This window comes from Amia ocellicauda, chromosome 12, assembly GCF_036373705.1.
Source record: "Amia ocellicauda isolate fAmiCal2 chromosome 12, fAmiCal2.hap1, whole genome shotgun sequence".
Lineage (NCBI taxonomy): Eukaryota > Metazoa > Chordata > Actinopteri > Amiiformes > Amiidae > Amia > Amia ocellicauda.
Window position 1 is genome coordinate 27,635,315 of NC_089861.1, and position 6,000 is coordinate 27,641,314.

The following is a 6,000-nucleotide window of genomic DNA, read 5'->3' on the forward strand; positions in this document are numbered from 1 at the left end:
GCGGCGCTGCGCCTCTACAACTCGAAGCGAGCCGGCGCTGCTACCGCTGTGACGCCAGAGTGGTGCTGGGCGTGGTTATGGAAATGTTTGCGGGGCATCATGGGTATTTACTACGTCTTGGCTACAGGCGGAATTTGATCGCACTATTGTCTTCTGACGAGCTGGTGGTTTAAGTACGCTGTATAGTACGACTATTTCACATCCGAGTATTTGTCATGATCTTAAAAACATTGCACTTGTTTCAGGTATGCCCTCCCGGCAGAAGTGGGAGAGCCGCAGGTCCTCAAGAGACGAGAGTCGGCGCCAGTGTCCTTTCCCATAAAGACCTTAGGGACGTAATGGTAAGGTCACTGGCGCTGGGGGAGGAGGCCTGCGGCGGCAGACAGCCGGGAAGGGAGAGACCCCCCCCCTTCCCCCACCATTAGTCAAAAGAACAACTAGCGGGGTCTACACAGTTTTCTCCCCAGTTGTACATAAAGCCTCTGCCCTGCCATCTGCTCGTCGGGCCTCGGCCACAAAGGAACCAGGGAGAACCTCCAGCACCACGGGCCCTGAGCCCAGTGGAGTTTCGCCAGCCTTACCGGCCCCCCCCATAGTCTTCCTAGAGGATCAAGCGGTGAGGCAAATGATTGAAATGATGGGTGCTAGCGCTAAGCTAGGTGAGGGAGAAGAGAGGAGTGGGGAAGAGAAAGGTTTCTTTACATGATTGTTACAGAGCGGGTAATTGCCCTCACAGCCATCATGGCATTAATTATTATATCAATAAATGTGAGGAGCATTGCTGAGGTGAAAAAGAGGACCGATGTTTTAAACTCTCTGGCTGGAATGAAGGCGGACATTATTTGTTTGCAGGAGTGCGGCATCCCGTTCCAAAAAGAATATAAAGATCTCCGGGACACTTGGACCCAAGGAGAATCCTTCTGGTCGGGGTCCAATGTGTCCCGAGCGGACGGGATTGCCGTACTCCTGAAAAACCCCTTCATAGTGGTAAAAACATTTAAGGTTATAGAGGCGGGCAGACTGGCCAGCCTCGATTTTAAATACAAGGGGGCTGTATTGAGGCTGGTCAATGTCTATGCCCCCACCAGCCAGAGAGAGAGAGTCCTCTTTCTCCCTCAGCTACGCCCGCTCCTGATCGGCACCTTGCCAGTTATCATTTCAGGTGATTTCAACTGTGCTCTGAGGGATGTAGACCGGAGTAAGCCCCGCAACGATAGATCCAGCAGGGACCTCGCTGCGTTCGTGGAGGACTTTGAACTCTGCGACGCAGGTCGGGACCTCGTCCCCTTGTTCACCTGGGTGAGTTCTTCTGGCTCCTCCTTCTCCAGGATAGATCTCGTCCTACTCAGTAAGCCACTGGAGAGGACCGCCATGTCTTCGGAGGCGGTCTTCTTTTCAGACCACAGGCTCCTGACGACAGAGGTGCTCATCCCGAGCACACGGAAGTCGGGGCCTGGGGTCTGGAAGCTCAACACCTCCCTGCTCGATGACCCTCGTGTTATTAAGACCTTTAGCAGACGCCTCGAGGAGTGGAGGACCCTGAAGGACCTTTTTGATTCTCCCATAGAGTGGTGGGAGATGGTGAAGAAAAGAACCAAGGGCTACTTCATTCAGCTGGGGAAACGGAAAGCTCGTGAGAGGCGGGCGAGATATTCCCATCTAAACGCCCGCCTCCAGCGCCTGAGTCTTTTACAGCTCAGAGGCTTCGACCTAGCTGAGGAGGTGGCCCGGGTCAAACTGAGTCTCTCCGCCCTCTATCGGGAGGAGCAAGAGAAGATCAAGGTCCTTTCCAGGGTCCGCATCATGGAGGACGATGAGAAATGCAGCCGCTTCTTCTTCAAGAAAACGAAGGAGAGGCGGCCTGCAATGTCCTCCATGATCGACTCCTCGGGGCAAGAGGTGGAGGGCAGAGAGGCTGTTGAGACAGTGGTGCGGGATTTCTACAGGGAGTTGTACGATCAGAAGGTGGTGGATCAAAATCTGATCCATCACTTTCTGTCCCTGTTGGAGTCCCGCAATGAGGGGGACGAGGAGGAGGAGGAGGATCCAGAGATCACCACCACTGAACTCTCCCAGGTGATAAAGAGTCTTAACTCTGGAAGGACACCGGGTCCCGACGGGATCCCTGCTGAGTTCTATAAGATCTTTTGGGAGGTGCTTAAAGAAGATCTGGCCCAGGTCTTGGGGTCGATGTACAGAGAGGGCAGATTGGCCCCTTCTATGAAGAAGAGTATCCTCTCCCTTCTTCACAAGAAGGGAGACCAAAAAGATCTGAGGAACTGGCGGCCAGTCAGCCTCCTGTGCACCGACTACAAGATACTGGCCAAAGCACTGACGCTCCGGCTGCAGCGGCCACTCCCTCAAGTCGTGGGTCCCGACCAGGTCTGTGGTGCCCGGGGGAGATCAGCGGCCGACAACGCCATGCTGCTCAGGGATGTCGTGGCCTACTCGAACGAGAGAGGGCTTCCCCTGGTCCTAATCAGCTTGGACCAGGAGAAAGCCTTCGACAGAGTGGGCCACGAATACCTGCAGCTCGTCATGGAGAGGATGGGTCTCGCTCTTGGCCTGAGGAAGTGGGTTAAGATCATCTACAGCGGCCTAAGCAGCAGGGTCCTTGTGATCCGCCACCTGACCGAACCATTTCCGGTCAGGTCGGGGGTCCGGCAGGGTTGACTCCTGGAAGCTGTGCAAGACCCCTAGATGTCCTTTTCAGGGCTGTGGGGCAGACGAATCCATCCTCCATCTGCTCTGGGAGTGCGCCACTGCCAGGGCTTTCTGGAGAGAAACCACGCCAATCATGCAGTGGTTTCTGCTAGGCAGAATTTTGTAAGGATTTTAAACTCGTGGACTGTTTTAAGTTTATTAACCACAGGAGGTCGGTTTCGTATGGCACAAGGGGGATTGGTCACAGGCCCCAAGATTTGACAAGATTTCAGTGGAGCAGTATAGGGACAGATATAGGGAATGGCAGACCTTTTACGATTTCGAGGAGGATGGCTAGGGGGCTTCAGAGGCGCCTGAATAGGTATTGTTGCGGGAGGGTTGGTTTGATTTTATGGCCAAGATTAGAGAGGTGAGAGAGGAGTTGAGCTCGATCTTTGAAGCACATAGTTGGGGGGGATATTTTTAGGAGTAGGGTGGGGGAGGTAGAGGAGGGGGAGAAGTGCTCAAGGCATTTTATTTTTTAAAGAAGATTTTAAGTAGCAGGGGACTAATGACTGGTCTGACGGAAAGGACAGATCTGTGGCCTCTACCACTCCAGAGATGTTGGGGGTCGCAGAGGAGTTTTATCGGGACCAAGGACGTTTTAGTAGCCAGCATGACTGAAGTTTTAGGGTTTTTAGAATCGAGTGTAGGGGACGTGTCGTTTTTTAACTGCTGATTTGACCTTGAACTAACTGTCTGACAGCCTCCGCACCTTCAACACTGGCAAGGCTCCAGGAGTAGACAGCCTTCCGATGGGATGTTTTAGCTTCGGACTTGCTGACTTAAGGAATTTGAGGTTTTTGACAGGTTGCCAGATAGTCATTGTCAAGCTTTTGTATACAACTTTTTACCAAACTATTAACCCGGAGGATGAGGACAGTTTTAGAGGATGTGATGCAACCGGATCAAACCTGTGGAGTGCCGGGGCGGAGGATCACTGACAGCCCGTTGCTGGTCAGAGATGCCATCTGTTTTGCGAGAGACAGAGGAATTAGTGTTAAATTTAGATTTTGAAAAGGCTTACGATCGGGTCTCGCACCAGTACATGTTAGCTGTACTGCGAAAGATGGGCTTTCCTAACAGGTTCCTAGCCTGGGTGGGAATGCTCTACCGGGATATTGACAGCAGGATAAATCATTAACGGGTTTCTGTCCAAAGCAGTGCCAGTCAACTGCGGTGTCCGTCAAGGCTGCCCGTTATCCTCTCTCCCGTTTATCGGCAGCATCGAGAAACTGCCACAGAGTTTGAGAAGGGACACAGTGATCAGTGGGTTGGGTATTCCGGGGAGTGGAGGACAGGATGTGAAATGTGTTTTACATATGGACGACGTGAATGTTTTATGTACTGACCTTTTATCAAGCAACCGTCAGGTCCAGCCTGGCCTCGGGGGCCAAGCTGAACAAGGACAAGCCTGACCTGATGTTGTTTGGGATGTGGACAAGCACAGAGACCGCAGGGTTGACTATGACCTTCCAGACTGACGCGATGACAATCCTCGGGGGTTCAGTTTGATGCACAGGGGAGGGGTGCTCAGACCTGGGAGGGGGTGGTGGTGAACAAGGTGAAGAGAAAGGTGGATTTTTGGGGGATTACGATGATTGACAATGGAGGGGAAGGTTTGTTAAAGCCATGATTTTACCCATTTTATTACACATTTCCCCAGTTTGTCTGCCTCCCAGGTCGGTTTTAATTGCTTTAAACTGTCAGGTCTTTCATTTTCTGTGGGGGTCAAAGTGGGAGAGATTACAAAAGGAGTTGGTGTGTAGAGGTTTTTTAACAGGGGGGAGGAAGTGCCTACCAGATTTGTACATGTTTTTAAATGATAAAGTATGCGTCTGTGCACCTCTTCGGTGTCAAAAGAGTTTTTTTTTTTTTTGGCATGGTACATTCCAGGGTTTAATCTTCAGCACTTGAAGCTCGTCTCTGTCCCGTTGTCCTTTGACCTTCTATGCTTTTATCTGATTGTAAAGCTTTTTTTTAAAAGGAACAAGAGATGGAGTCCTGCACTGTGGACATTTTAACTGACCATAGGAAAGGTTTTATTTTTGTGCAGGGGAGAGTGCAATTGTGTCCAATAAGAGGGCTTACGGTAGGAGATACCCGGGCGGTGTGGAGAAACGCGACCCATCCTGCCCTGCTGAACAGACCTCAGCTAATTCGTGGCCCATGGGATCCTGCCGGTCAGAACCGTAATGCACTCCCAGAATTTGTACAAGACCCCTAGATGCCCTTTTCAGGGCTGTAAAGCATCCAAATCCATCTGCTCTGGGAGTGCGCTGCTGCCAGGGCTTACTGGACAGCACCAATCACGCAGCCGTTCCTGCTAGGTGGAGTGCTGGACGCACGACTGGTGCTGTACGGGGCGAGCCACTTCCGCTACCCGAGTCAAGACTATGCGTGGCTCTGGATTGTCCTCAACTGCCTCAGGGAGGCTCTGTGGACCGCAAGGAATGTACCGATTCACAAATCAAAGACTTTCCCAACACAGTTGGTGATCGAGATGGCCACATCCTCCACGAGTGCGTATGTGCAAAGAGACGTCCGGAGGAATGGACAGGAACACACGCAGAGGTCACAGCAGTTATCCGGCTGGCCGGGCAGGGTCTCAAGGCTCATCGGCGTCGGCTTTCGTTTTAGAGACAGGGAGAAGGAAGAGGGACTGAGAAAGGAGGGTCATTAGAGGGATTCAGAGGCACCTACAGTGGTATTTTGTGTTACGGGAGGGTGGATTTGATTTTACTAATGAGATTAGAGAAGGTGAGAGGAGTTGCACATTCTTCTTGAGGCACATAGGGAGGTGAAGCTAAGCGCGCTGGTGTGTCCTGGGCTTAAGACTTGTGCGGGTTTCATCACGGGGACCGAGACGAGAGTGGGCTGTAACAAGCAAACCGGAGCACCAGAAGTCAGGACCTCATCTGTGAGTTGAGCTGTGGGCTGAAGAGGACGCATGCCCCGGGGCCCAAGCGTCAACTGGTAGCGATGACAGACCTGCGGCGAAGGAGGAAGTCATCACAACCATGTCTAAAGTGGATTTGGACTTTCTGTTTTTACTTAAAATTACAATGTTCTGTCCCTTCCTGGGGTGGCATCTGTAAAAAGAAAAATGTAAGCTTTGGCAACACTGGAGCGGCTTGGCGTCTGTGGGGTTAGAGTAGTACCAGTCAGTCACCAGACTGATCACTGACTTCGGGAAGACAGTGGGGGAGAAACATTAACACAGAGAGACTGTGGTCAGAGTACCTAACAGTCATGGACATCAGACTGGGGCGGTAAAACAGGATCATCCCTCCACAA

At 51.9% G+C, this 6,000-nt stretch overlaps 1 non-coding gene across 1 annotated transcript; it reads right to left on the minus strand.

The window, feature by feature from the left end:
* Nucleotides 1-5,931: 5,931 nt before the first annotated feature.
* Nucleotides 5,932-6,000, minus strand: LOC136765512 (small nucleolar RNA SNORD31). The gene has a single exon (XR_010821701.1). It is a non-coding gene; the product is annotated as a small nucleolar RNA SNORD31 (small nucleolar RNA).